The sequence below is a fragment of the Gavialis gangeticus genome, unplaced genomic scaffold (assembly GCF_001723915.1).
Source record: "Gavialis gangeticus isolate Ggan-Ray unplaced genomic scaffold, GavGan_comp1, whole genome shotgun sequence".
NCBI lineage: Eukaryota > Metazoa > Chordata > Crocodylia > Gavialidae > Gavialis > Gavialis gangeticus.
Genome location: NW_017729032.1, coordinates 193,733,212 through 193,748,417, shown reverse-complemented (window position 1 = coordinate 193,748,417; position 15,206 = coordinate 193,733,212). Strand labels below are relative to the sequence as shown.

At 41.1% G+C, this 15,206-nt stretch overlaps 1 protein-coding gene across 7 annotated transcripts in view; it reads left to right on the top strand.

Moving 5' to 3' along the window:
• The window catches only part of DMD (dystrophin), a 2,221,918-nt gene that overhangs the window by 2,011,518 nt on the left and 195,194 nt on the right, over positions 1 to 15,206 (top strand). The gene's annotated exons all lie outside the window — the stretch shown is intronic.

The window sequence follows — 15,206 nt, the reverse complement described above, 5'->3', positions numbered from 1 at the left end:
TTAATGAGAACGGGGTGAGAGACAGTGTCAAAAGCCTTCCGGAAGTCCAGGAAGACTATGTCCACTGCTACCCCTGCATCTAATGATCTGGTGATCTGATCTTAAAAGGCCACCAGGTTGGTCTGACAGGACCTGCCACTGATGAACCCATGTTTTCAAAATGGCTGAAATGGATTTAACGTGGTTGAATGTGGTATCAGACATAACTGATATAAGTTAAAATGGTTTATGGAACTTCTGTCCCAGATCCCTTCCTAATTTCAACTTAACTCTCAGTACCCCAGCATCCCAGGATGCTTTGCAGCTGTGGGCTGTGCTGTTTGCTCCAACACAGCCAGGTTGGCCCTGCCACCACCTGTCACTAAAGCCTTAGCTCCCCAGCCTGATTCCTGCCTAGGTCTGTCAGCCCAGAGGGATTGGGGGCAGAGGAACAGACCTCCCTGCCTCAAACCTCCTAGCCCTGGGCTGTACCGCAAGGGGAGGAAAAGACCCTGTGATGGGGACTTTTTGCTCCCCCCTCTGCAGCCCAGTGAGCCAAGCAGGGATCAGCTCAGCCCTACCCTCTCCCCACCCTCTGCCTCTAAGATTGAGGACCGTACCCCTTCGCACTCCCACCTGGCACTCACTCTCACAGCCAGGTTCTTGGGGTGGAGGGGAAAGCCCACACTTGGGAGCTTTTCACTTGCCACCCTGCAGCCAGGCTGGGATTAGCTCAGACCCACCCTCTCAGCCATCTGCCTCCGAGGAGGGGAGAGGCAGAGTGTGAACATACCCACCCAGGCAAGGTCTGCCCAGTGTGGGATGGAAAGCACCCACTGGGGGGCTTTTCACCTCCCCCACAGCTTGAGCTCAGCTGGGATCACCTTAGCCCCACACCTTCCCCAGCCCTCTGGGATGGTAGGGGCAGAGGGTGAGAACCCCTCCCCAACATTGGTCCCCCCAGCCAACATCTGCCCTGCACAGATGGGAAAGCACCCACTGTGAGGGCTTTCCACACCCCCCCCACCCTGCAGCTCAAGCCCAGTTGGGATCTCCCCAGCCCCATCCCTTCTTCAGCTGTCACCTCTAAGAGGGGCAGCGGGGGCAGAGGGTGGAATGCACTACCCCCCATACCCCCATGCCAGCCTCCTCCAGCCCAGGTCTGCCTGGTGCTATCCTGGCTCAAGCTGTGTAGGGGTGAAAAGTCCCCCTGGTGGGTGCTTTCCTCCTGTGCAAAAAGGACCCCAGCTGGGGAGGAGGGCAGTACGGGTGGAACAGTAAACACATTCCCCCCTCAATCCCTTCCCCCCCACCTGGTCAAAGCCGATGGCTGGGGAAGGGAAGGGAAGGGAAGGGGGTTGGGGTGAGCCCAGCCCAGCCCAGCTCAGAGCTGGTGGTGAGGGGGAAGACCCCTGGTGGGTGTTTTCCCCCTGCACCCCACAGACCCCAGCTGCCAATTAGGCCTGGGCTGCCACTGAGCTGGGTTCATCAGCCTTAGGCAGCCTAGCAATGAGCGTAGTGCACATGAGCACCCCCAGGCTCTTGTCCTCAGCCATTGCAGACTTCTGTCTATCTTGGCCTTCCAAAAACTGAATGTAAACTCAGTTTGTTACCGGTTCAATCTAGTGAGCTTAGAAAAAACTGTGAAGATTGAATCGATTTTGCCTCAGGTTTTTTGAACCACTGTACTAAGACTTCCTGGAAGCAATTAAGGGTTTTGGAATTATGAAAAGGAATGGATCTTCTTCCCATGGCACTATCCCATCTTCAGGTGACTTGCAGTTTTTGGTGGGAAAAGTGTAAACTCATATCTCACCAACCACAATTCTTTGTAACAACCACAGCCTCCACTGTATTCCTCAACCTCTCTCTCACTGTCTGCCACTGCATCCAGCAGCAGCCGTAGTTGATGAATGTCAAATGCTTATACTAAAAATGATAGGCCATATAATAAGTTACACTTTTCTCTGTCCTTATTAGTTTTCAGTGTTAACTCCCCATTACTTTTCCTTCCATTTTTTTCATTTGATTATCTTCTCAACTGTTAAGAGTTTGCAACAAAGCATATTTTTAAATAAAAACGTAAATATATCAATATGTTGCACAGGAACACTTTTAGTAAAGATGCGTGGTGGAGATATTTCTGAGTCCTGCTGACCTCCCTCTTCCATCTCTTCCCTTCTCCAGCTTTCAGACTACCCCTGTTTAGTTAAAAGTTTCTCTTTCCTTTTTTTCTTTTAATGTCCTTGCATACCATTTTCTATTTCCCATAGCAAAGCTACCTCTTTTTACTTAGCTTTCCAGCTTTAAGTCTTTCATTTTATCAGTTTTTGAATTATTGTTTCTATTATGTTTCTTTAATTCTTTACCAGAGCTGCCAGAAAAGTCTAGCAGGTATTTAGGTATTTCATAATATTTATATAATTTCCTTTTCCATAATAAACCAAAATGCCCACCTTTGCATATGTGCAGACAAAACATTTACCCAACTTCCAACAACTGGTGATGGGTGTGGGCAAGTGCTTGGTGGAAGGTTTACCTTAGTACAACCAAATCTGGTATAATTGTTTTCTCTGTCTGCTCTTAACCTGCCACAAGGGAAACTAAACTGCAGTAATTTACCCCTGAATGAAAGAGTTACACTAGATTAGCTGACCAAGCAGTGAGTCGTTGTCCCCCAATCCCTTTTAAATGGTGTAATTATATTCTCTGCATGCTCTTGGTTAACCAAATTTGCTGCATTCTTTATTCTTTTTGTGTTTTATCAGTTTTCCCCTTAATGCTTGGATGTTTTATCTCATCAATTTCACATTTACAGTGACACAGCATTTGATAAGACCATAAATCAAGCAGTACTTAATGCTAAATCCCCAGCAGTAACATTCTGCTATTAGGTAACTCCAAGCCCTTGATTTTGATAGTTAAAACTTACACAAAATGAGTCTATAGCAACTAGTTGCCACTAAATTCCTCTGCGATCATTACATTTTTCATAATTCAGCTTCTTCGAGGTTGCCTTGCTCCTTCCAGCTTCTCATTTACTTTATTTGAGTATAGATTTCATTGCCACTGAAAATATAATCATCAACAATGTACAACCTGTTACAACTGTTTTTCCTACTCTCTGCCATTTTGTAGTTTCTTGGCCTACTGTCAGCCTCATGAAAATTGCAATATAATGGCTTTTTACCAGCTGCTGCATTCTGTTAGGATTTTGTTCACCTTTTTATGTGGTGAGTCCCATATGGATAAGTCAAACTGAGCCAACAGTTAAGACTCAACTAGCTTGCTTCCTTAATGAGTTGAAAAATCATATTTCTGTGTTCCATGCTATCAAAAGAACCTTGTATTCCAAAATAGAAAGTGGATGCTGTGCACTGCCTACTGAATACTTGTCCAGTCATTACCTGTCTGTCTAAGGGGCTGCATCTTAACTATTGGAAACCTTTTTCAAAAAGGCACTTTACTTAGCTTTAGTTTTTCACCCTTCCTTTGGGCAAACATTGCCCATTCTGTTCCTCTCAACCAACAGAGTTTTGACAAAATGAGATTGTATCTCATTTTACACTGTATAATGTACAATTAATCCCATTTTTTCCTATGGCTAATATGGGTTTTTTAAAAGTTTATATAATTCAGAGGTGGGGTAAGCAGGTGACAGGTAGACTGCATGCCTGTTCTTCATGCCCTGTTTCTACAGTTGATTGTGCCTAGGAGGCAATCTGGGATTCTATATAGCGCACTTTCACTCAGGAACACTACTGGTGGTTGTATTGCCATCCACCTTTTTTCAGGAGCTCTGTAGTTCTTGATAAACTAAATAATTGGGATATGGACAACAGAATGAAAGTTGAGAAAGTCAGAAGTAGGAAAGAAAAAATCAAATGCACAAATACAGAATAGAAGCAATTGCTCAGGCAGTAGCTTTGCTGAGAAGAATCTGAAGATTTTGGTGGACTATGTACTCAACATGATCCATCAGTTCCAGAGATATAATAAATAAATGCAAATGTGGGCTACATTAACAGGTGTATTGTATGTAAGACATGGGAACTGATAGTACCTCTCTAGTTGACTCTGGTTAGACCTCAGTAGCATTACTGCATGTGGTTCTAGGGTCTACATTTTAGGAAAGATGTAGAGAAATTGGAAAGGATTCAGAGATAAGAAAAAAAGATGATAATAGAATTAGAAAGCAAGCCATGGGAGAAGAGGTTAAGAGAACAACATGATTAGTTTGGAGTAAAGGAAATGAAATGGGGACAACAGTAATTTTCAACTATTTGAAAGGCTGCCATAAAAAAAGCAGAAAACAATTATTTTCATTTGCTAGAGTGGGCAGGACACAAAGCAGTGGGTTTAATCTTCAGCAAAACAAATTTACATTAAACGTCAGACAAAACAGAAACAAAAACACTTCCTCATTGTGAGATCAGTAGGGCAATGAAACAAGCTGCCTAGGGAAGTTATGGAATCTCCATCACTGGAGGTTTTCAAGAAGAAGCTGGATAGACATTTGTCTGGAATAGCTGGGGAACAGTCCATCCTGCAGTTGTCCTTGCAGTCTGTTCCAATCCACTGATTCTATGACTTTCCTACGGGTCTCATTTCTCCAGGAAGTCAGAGGCCTATGTAATAGGCCCTCCTCATTCTGGAGGGACTCGAGAACATCTCTCCTGTGCAGATGCTCTAAGCACACGCAGCTATGTTTAAAGAAAGAGCAGCATAACCACCAGGAGCCATGTTCTCAAGTTAAAATGCCCAGAAACTATTGTACTGTGCTGTTGGAGCAATGTTTGGCACTCTAGATCGCAGGATTATGGAGACCCTGAGTTAGGCAAAGAAGCCTAATGAAAGGGCAGGATTTCAGATGTACTGCTGCTCATAGTGTTTCCTATTGGCTAGCTCTAAACACCTCCCTCAGTACCTTAACACTCTGGATTGCCCTTTGAAGCCACTTATCTCTTTCTGTTCTCTGTATAGGGAAACTAGGGCTTGGTCCTGTTGATCTGAATTATCTTTCTGGGACAAGGCTTCTATTTTCCTAGGTATTTTAACATCTAAGAAGAGGCACTTACAACAGTGATTTGGATCTGACTCTATCCTTAAAACTACAGCATACTTTCTCCAGTCATCCACTCTAGCCCATGCAGTAAGGAGATCCAGTCTGTATGCCTAACTTTGTGGTCAGGATTTCTGTCTTTGCCTTAATTCAGTGGTTTTCAACCTTTTTATCATTTGTGAACTCTTAAAAAACTTCAAATTTCCCTTTAGGAAATTTTGAATGGAGGTGTGGACCCCTTTGAACTGTGTGTGTATTCAGTGTTTTGATTGTTCATAGTCATCTTTCTCAGACCCCTTAGACTTTGTCTGTGGACCTAGGGGCAGCAGGTTTAAAACCACTGTCTTAATCCTTTCCCTATATAAGTGACTTCACACTATTAATGTCTCTGTATTTACCCATTTACTGTGCCCATTCTTCCTTTGGATATGCAATACCACCAAACAAAATAAAGTAGAATTTCATCTCATTACTTCTCACCAAGGAAAAACTCCACATTCTATCCTAGCCAAGATGTTTTCCTATTCAAATTATAAGAGTTCAGTGAACTTTCTGTCTCTTTGAAGGAAGCAACATTAGCTGGATTCTCAGGAGCATGGTTTTGACTCCTCGAGAAGATCCATATGCAGCGTTATCTATGGGTGCCTACAGACATTTAGGGGAGGCACTTCAACTCATGGTGCTTTACTTGGAGCACCGTGTGTTTGAGTGCCCACTGAACCCAACATGTGTTCACCTGTTGGGTGGGAGAAGAGCTTGACCCTTCCTGTACCAGCCCTGGCCAGCAGGTGGGGATGCTCCCACAGCCTCCCAGAAGTCTGCTGAACTGCCCTTCTTCCCAACCCCATCCCCCCAGCTCTGGCCATAGCAAAGCTGAGCTGGCAGCTGTGTCCTGCCACTGCCAAAAGGCTCAGGCAGTGGAGGGAAGAGGGGGAGGGAGTCCACTCTACCTTGCAGGCCCAGCCTGGCTCCCCCTAGTACTCCAGCTGGGTAGCTTGAGGTGGGGGGCCCACAAGTCAGGGGGGCTCCCTTTCCCCACCCTCTGGCTGAGCCTCCTGACAGGAGCAGCACTCAGTTGCCAGCTCAGTTTTGCCAAGCAGAGGTACCTTCCCCCACCTGAGCTCGCCTTCCTCTCCCTCACCTGCTGCACTGGGAAGAGACTCTCTCCTATCTGGGACAGCCCCAGGAGTAGGTTTAGGCTGGTTCTTGCTGTCAAAAGCACCAGCCCAGCCCTGCAAAGGTGCGTCCATAAAATTAACTCTTGAGGGAACCTGAACAGAAGTTCTCTAAGGTGCTCCACTCTAGAGCACCTGGAGCTAATAGCTGATTTATCAAGGGTTAATTTTTTGTATGATCAGCCATTTAAATGGCAGGTGACATTTAAATACTCTGCAGCCATGAATTTGTGTTATGTCTTGGCTATGGAGTGCGTTCAGGGGCCAGATCATGCGGAAACTGTAACTTATGTAAGTGCCCTATAAGTCAACTTTGTGATGAGCACACTAAGGAGTGCTTGTTCTCCTCCACTTTTGATCTATTCACAGTGTTCTTCTGGATGTTATTCTTTCCCAAAGGTATGTCTTCTCTGCTTCCAGGACTCAAGTCCATAAGCTTTAATTTTCTGAAATTTTCCATATTTGCGCTGTCTGAGAAATAGTAGACCAATTTTGATAAATAAGCTTTCTTGTTATCTTATTTTTTAATCACACTTTTATATGTTGTTTAACTTCTCATAGATTTAATGCACAAAAAGAACTAAGAGTTTAAAGCTTGCAGATTCAAGAAACAAACAGGTTAAAGCCAAGATTCTTTTGCATTTTTCAATCGAGTGAAAGGATAAATGTATCTTGCTGAATTAAATTACAGTAACATAAAACAAAGAATTGCTTTTCTGGTAAAACAACTTGGGTTAATTGTTTCTTCTACAGAACTTAGATTAGTAGGAAACAAATAGAAAATAGCCCTCAAACAGACAGAGGCAGAGAAAGAGAAAATGTATAATAATGTATATGTAATGACTAGGGTTGTTGTCATTTACTCTCAAGGAGGGAAGCCATGAGAAAGCTATAAAGAGCATCCTATATGGGCACGAGTTAGCTTACAAACCATACCATGAAGGGTTCTATAAAGTTGACATTTTTCAATATTTTAGAATTTCTTTTTAAACCACCTAGGTTTTTTTTAATGATTTTCTACCCACAAAAGCTAAACTCCTTTCATATCAAGAATTCAGCTGAGAGAAAAATATATAATTAATACATTTTAAAACTCTCTCTCTGTCCTAAAATAGCTTTTTATGATAACTTCAGTATCCAGCATCTCAGGATTTTTCAGTCTGATGCAAGTGTGGTTTGTCTTGGTGGAAAGCAGGAGAATGCTGTCCTGGTCCCTAAATCTGTCATTGAAACTAGGACTGAATAATACCTTGTCTGTAACTCAGGTGAATGAAATTGTTTGGGGAGAATGGATAAGACACATTTGGTCACATATTAATTTTTAAAGAGAATAGCTGTTTGATGCCACTCTGAGGCACAGATTGTCAGAAGTCATGGAGATGGTTCATGGTGCAGAGGAAAGGTGAAAAAGTCAGAAGCTTTGCAATTTCTCATGCAATATCATCTCTTCATATGTAGTAGGCATGGAAAACCATACACACCAAAAGTGGAAGCTTCCCCTGGAAACAGGTGGTCAAGAAAAAACGTGTGCTTCAGGTGTCTAACCTCAAATCATAGGAGGGTACCTGTACTCCAGAGGCCATCCCAGAATCATGACTACAAGAGAAGGCAGGCTGCACGAAGAAGAAATGGCCTTAAACAACCATTTACTCCAGGAGTCCGTTTCTATAGGAAGGGCAGAAGGAGAAAACTAAACTTTGTTCAGAAACATGATCCAGTGATACAGTCAACAGCAGATCCTAAATCTGAAATTCTCTGGGTTCACTCACAGTCAGACCAGATTAACTGGGATGTTCTGTTCTCTGTCTTATAAACAAACTTCCTATTGCTCAAAACCCTATATTAGTTTAAAGGAAGTTGTGGAGGTGCTCAAGTAAAAAAATAAATAAAAAGGGGGGGAGGCGCAAATAAAAAAAATATTGATCTTATCAGTGGTATACAGGGTCTCACTACAAAAACATGTTTAAGCATTTACCCTGAGGGCACAGTCTGTTTTTGTAGCGCTACATTAAGAACATACAAAGATTTTATAAGACTAGCAACACATGGGTCCATCTTAGATGTTCTTTCTTGAAAATAATGGAAATTTCAGGTTGATTACAAGATGGAGGTAGCAGCCCTGCCAGTCAGAACTCAAGCCATCCTACACCAGCTGCACAGTAGTTCACTCCTCCTTACTTTTGATCTGTAACAGCCCAGTCCTCAGCTTAGGGGTATATGAAATGTCCACCAACCTCATCTCCTTATAAACTGCCATGGAAAACAAATAATAGTGTTAAATATTACAGAGAACATAGATAATGTAGTGATAGTTATACCTGAAAGATGTAAGACTGGTAACACAGTTACTATTTTTACATATATTTATACTGTCCATTACTCCCATGTCTTATTTTCTCAATTTACTAATAAGATGGTAAAAATGGTTGGTTTGTTTTTTTCAAATGTTTAATCTACCTTGTAAAAAGCAGGAAAGAGGATAAGGATGAGGAATATTCAGTGTATTAAAGGGAAAGAATGAGCATTTTAACCCAACTGAACCCAGTTATTGATCATTGTTCTTTGTTTTGGATGAGAGTTCAGGAAGCAGTAAGTAAATTATCCATTTAACACAATGGTGTAAAAAAAAAATTGATACTGTACTCGGAAACAATTTCCATATATTCTGAGGGGCTAATTTCAGAAATCTTTTCAATGTTTTACTTTCTCTTCCAGAGTTTGAATGGTTACATTTATTATCAGTTTTATCCTTGTATTGTGCATTTTACTTCAGTTGTTAAACATGTAATGTAAAATAGTTGACTGTGTTACACACCATCAAGAGCAAAAAATTATCATGCCCAACATATTTTTGCTGAAGTATAAGTAGACTGACACACATAAAACATGCTCTTCTTTTATATAGTGCATGACAGATCTTCCATAAAACTGCATTGTCATGTACTTAAAACATGGTTTTACAGCTGCTCTTGATAGCTGCAAAGTTATTGTCAATATAGTTCCATCCAATGTTTCAAATATCTTTGTGTTTAATGAGTGGTCCTTAGAAATAGGAATTATATTTAAATTCCACTGGAATGCTTTGAACTTGAAAGGATAAGACACATTACAAAGGAAAAAAAACCCAGAAAGATTTGTCTGCCATTCTTTTCTTTTTTAAAGATCAATTAGATACTTAATTTTGATTATACACAAAGTGAAGACAGTTTCTTATAACTATACAATGAGATCTGCTGGGAGATAGGAGAATGATGAGTCAGTTCTACATAAGAAAAACATTTAAAGCCAAGATTATGCTTCTGTTTCACAGAAGATTGACAGTCTCTCAAGGACAATGTTATTTTTAATTTGTCAAAGCAATTGCCCAGTCTGTGGTTCAGTCCTAAGTGTATGCCCCCATCCCCATGAACCAGCAGAGTAATCAGTCCTCTGTTCTACTTGATAGTAACAACATTGTTCTGTATCAAGAGATGCCCAGCATTGACAGGCTCAGTTTGCCTCATATCTCATTGCTGTGTAGTCTGTAAGAAGTTATCTACCTTTGGCAATATCTACAACAATTATGGGATGTACCTTAGAGAAAAAAATCCCATAAACTTTCAGAGACATGCAACAAATAGGACCTTACAGAAAGACAGGAACCCAAATATATGGCCTTGTATCTCAGCCCAAACACATATGGTAAGGACTTACATCCAGAATGGTCCTTTTTCATAATCCAATTACAATTTGTATTTGCATTTGTATTACCAGTTGTATTCTTTAGTGCCATACAGAGTTGGTGGTCTTTAAAGTTCTATTATCACAGTGAAGTCATTGGACCCTATAGTATTACATCCTACTAAGAATGAAATACAGGAATATTCAGACAGTGTAGTTGGGATGAATGTACCTTCAGGTAGGGTTTCCTTATGAATTATATCAGTTTTTCTGTTTTAGTTTCTCATCATCATAACTGCTTATTGAAGCTGCCATGCAGTCACCCCCATGTTTGTTTGTTTTTCTTTCCCCACCTTCCTAAAGCAATTCTCAGGTCCCTCCAGTTTCTCTTCACTTGTGTTATTAGTTCTCAAGGTAGGGGGGCTACAGGTTATGTAAATTCCCCAACATTATTCAAGGCATTCTCCACCTATCTTGTTCTGTATTTTATCCTAGCAGGATAATATGCAGTTTGCTATATGCAGATCACACCATAGGTGCCCTGGGATCGTGGCTCAATAGTCAAGTCCAGTTAAGTTATTTGATAGCTGAACCTCTTTAGTGGAGGATTTTAATTTTTTTCCTTAAATAAAATCTTCTGTCCTTGATTTCATAGCATTCTGGTCATTGCAAGAGGGTAAGTTTAGAGTGCTGTACATCCTTTCTTACCTTGACATCTTCAACTATTAATCCATTTCTTAACTGATATATTTATTATGTTTATGCATGCCATGGATCTTAAAAGGAGGGGAAAACATGTCAATTTATTTAAGAATTGCACAATGTTGATATGATTGTATTTTTACTTTCAAGTGCTGATTTTTACCAATGGGATGAAAATGGTCAAATTGCCTTTGTTCACTTTTCTTACAGCTCATTTTCTGATAAAAAGTGGAACTTTAGAAGACTTATTACAATTTCAAATATGATGTATAGCCTTGGCAACCTTCTGCATGCCACATATTTGCTTTGAATTTCAAGTATTCATCAGATACATTTTATATTTGAAGTCTAAGGTTAGATCATTTTAAAAAACTAACCATGAAGAAGAGTTCCACTATAATTTTCTTAACTGAATTATTTTTCTCAGAACAGTTTTGATGAAACAAACATTGTGCTAATTTGTTCTTTTTCATGGCAGTTGTTTTGCTTGAAAAGTGAAACAAAGTGTATCACAGTAGAGACTCATTAGAAAGCAGTACTCTTTACACCTTGGAACCCTTCACAAGAAAAACAAATGCTGAAAGCAATATACTGAGCAGATTATGATATCTGAAACCTTGATAGAAAAGGGTTAGTTGGTCAACATATCTAACTTCCACTGCCTCTAGTCTAGCAGAGGTCATATTTATTAATTTTAGATGTCCACTGCAGAAGTCTTTTGTAAATTTTGTAATTCTCTGGCAAGGTTGCTATGATAGACTTTATTGTGATGTTACGGGGTGAGTACTTTTACAAATAAATTAGAAAAGTTAGTTAGGTTGTAATATAAACTGTGTTTTGTAACCTATGCACTGGATGTACTACTTAAATAATGAATAATAACAACCAAATGCATAAATAAATAATTTGTGAAAAATTAGGCAAACAACCATGTCAAGAAGCATACTGATTTAGTCTTACTTAATTGTTTTGTTCTGCATCAAATCTGTTAAAGCCATAACAAGCTCACTTACATTATTTTAAAGTTCATTTTAAAAAAATAGTGTTATAAAAAGTTTTATTAGCCATTGTTTACTTCTTTTGAACCTTGGAAATTGCATCTACTTACTGTGTTTTGGGACTCCTATACATGTGCAGGGAGCCTGCTCTGATACACTGGAAATCCAAGCATTGGGGCAGACTCTATTAATCAAGTCTGCTGGAGCACAAAAATGAACATGCTCCAGCAGACTCTAGCATCATGTACATCAGCATGCCCATGTTGAAAAATGGTGGCGGGGTGCTTTGAACTAAAGCTTGTTTGATGAACTTGAGTTCAAACCACCCCATCTCCATTTTTCAGTGCAAGGGAGGGACTCTGATACACATGACTCTCAGGTGCTTTAAATTGTGAGGCTCACTAAAGTGCCTCCCCATGGCACCACCCAAAGCATGTGTAAAAATGCCCTTGTTTTCAAGATTGCCTTATCCCCATCACCCTTGCAAATCTAAATAGCAGCATAGAAGCTGGAGTGATTACTGAGTTCAATAAGCATAGGCATACACAAATTGGAATTAACAATAACTTTTGTTCGTGGAGCCATAGGGAAGCCTCTACAGTCCCTTGGTTTCCCTGACTAACTGGCTGCTTAACTGAAGAACCATCTCTCAATTACTAACTTTTGCAGTCACCTTAATTAGGGAGCATCTTTAAATTACAACTTCTATCACTACATCTTCCCTCTTAACAATAAGTACAAAAATCAATTAACATGCATCTGGAGAGGAAAGGTTACTAGGACGCCTCTTGAAGGCTCAGATCAAGTGTCTTTCTAAAGTAAATCTTTACCATTCACTTTCCTATTCCCACTTTACTACAGCTCTTTTAGCACATGCTCATAAGTCTTTCAGGTGATTTCACTTTCCTTCCTGACCAACCAAGATTCTGACACTCCAAGACACCTGCTTCGTTCTGGATCTATTTCTATTTCTGGTGCTAAGGTAGTCACTGTTGGTTGAGAGCAGTCCATGGCCACCACTTAGGTCTTGAGAATTCTCTGGCAGTGCTTGTAGATCGTGACAATAGCTTTTAATGCTGAAAGCTCCCAGGCTCCTGTGTCAAAATACCATTCTTGTTCCTGCTTCTGAGTTCCTTTTGTCTCCCTGGCAGTATCATTTTCCTGCTCTTTTAGTAAGCTGTCACAGATCAGCAGGGTAGAATGTATCCGTCAGCCAATTAATGGCTATGTTGGTGACAAGCTGTTTACCAGAAGTGCATCTCATATGCCAATAATGGTTTCAGACACTCACACCCACTGTAAAATTATTTCTTCAGTAGGTTTTTTTATGGTCTGAATAGGCCATTCCACAAGGCCATTCAATTGGGGTTAATTGGGGCTTGATTTAACTGTGCCAAAAGCCCCCATCCTTAGCAAATTGCTTAAAACCAGAACCATAGAACTGAGGCCCATTGTCAGTAAAAACTTCCGTGGAATCCCATGGTTTGCCAGTATGGCCTTTGGGCTGCTTGCTATCAACTTCCCAGTAGTACAGGACAAAGTGCATGCTTCTGAATACTATTTGGGGAATAATACTCTGTAACTATTCAGTAAATCTTTGAATTCCACATAAATATATCACTGACAAGCTTTTCATATACCCTGGATGGAACCAGATGAGGCTGTAGCAGCTCAGCTTGCTGACGTGGCTGAAACTGAACAGGTGTAACAATTTTCTACTACGTTTGCAATGTCACTATTAATCCTTGGGCTATACATCACTTTGTGTGCTCACTTTTTACATTTCTCAATTCCTAAATGCCCCTATGGATCTTCTGTGGCATTTCCTTTTGGAAGCTTCTCGGTATCACTAACTCACAGCATTTAAAAATTGTCCCTTCTACCACCAAAAGTTCATGTTTGCAATCCCAATAATCTTTTACATCTACGTTTCAGTCACTTTTATACCCTAGCCATTTTTTAACTGTCATTTCTTTCAAGGGTCCCAAGTTTCCTGTCTGTTATAGAGAGTGATTTAACAAGTCTACATAAGCTTCCACTTCTATCTCACTTCTGCTTCCATAGCCAGATGCAGAACTCTAAAAAGTACATTTGCAGTAAATATAAAATTACCTGGTATGTCTGTTGTGTTGTGTGTTCAGTTCATTTAGTCAGGAGCCCCTTTAATGTAGAGGCTTCTTAATTCATGCTTACAGCACCCAGACTCACAGTCATCTGACTTATGCAGTTCTGTTACCAATTCTGCCTAGCTTTACCTATGTGGAGGGGGGCTGAGAGAGATCCTAACCCTTAAAGCTATATAGCCCTCACATACATCACAATTAATGGCTTGTTAAGCAATGCTATGTGGGGTTTGTAGTCTGTTTCCACATATGCTGTCTGGCCATAGACATACTGGCAAAAAAGTTTCACAGGCAAACAATATTCCCAGTAACTCCTTCTCATCTGTACATATCTGGTTTCTGCCTCTGTCATTGATATGGGAACTCATGCCACTGACTGACAATCATTATTATATTTTTGAAAACTTATTGCATCAACCCCTGACTGTGATGCATCTGATTAAATATTTATGGGTTTTCCAGGTGCGTAACATTTTAATACTGGTCTTGCATCAGTTGTGGCTTCAATGCAAGCCATGATACCTCCTGTTTTGTATCCCTGCACTATTCATTTTTATTTGCAAGGAGTGCCCTCAAGGGTGTTGTTTTTGCTGACAAATGAGGTATGAATTTGCCCAGAAAATTTACCATTCTAAGACACTTTTGCACCTTATTCCCTTACTGGAGACATGGTATCATTTCAGTGGCCTTAATTTTTGTCTTGTCAGGTTTTACTCCATTGGCAGAGTTGGAATCCCCTATAAAAGTGAGTTCAGTGACACCTGGCATGCACTTTGTTCTATTCACTTTCAGATTTGCAGCTCTAGTAGCCTCCAACACTTCCCAAAGCCTGTGATCTAGTTTTTCTTTGGTGGAGACCCAGATGATAATAGCACCCATGGAAGTGTTCACAGCAGGAATATGCTTATAAATCATGTGTATGGTTTCATGATACACTTCAGGAGTGGAGGTGATATTAAAAGGTAGACAAATTTAAAGATAGACATATTAAAAGGTAGAGGAATCTGTACCTTCAAAAGGGAGTATTAAATGCACGTTATTTAGAGCTTTTCTCTGTGAGATTCAGCTGCCAAAATCCTGAAGAGGCATCCAAATTACAATTGATTCGGAGAGCTTTGGAAATTCAGGCAGTCCCCGCTCGCTGCCCTAGGGAGCTGGACCCAGGCTCCGTGCCGGTAAGTAGGGGGTGGAAGGGGACCATAGGGGACCCCTGCCAGGCCCCATCCCGTGCCTGATCCCCCAGCCCCCCTGAGCATCCCTGACCCACACCCACTCTACCAGCCCCTCCCTCCCCATGGCTGCCCCGCTCCCTGACCCCAGCTCCCGGTTCTTTAAAAAAAGCTGCAACGGCCATCGGGGCTTCTGAGGGCTCATGGCAGAGCCCCCATGCAGCTGGGGGCAGCAGGAATCACCTCCCTGCCTGGCAGCAGCTGGTGAGTGTGGGACTTTTTTTTTTTTTTTAAAGAGCCATGACACTGGGACTGGGAGAACAGACTGGGGATGAAGG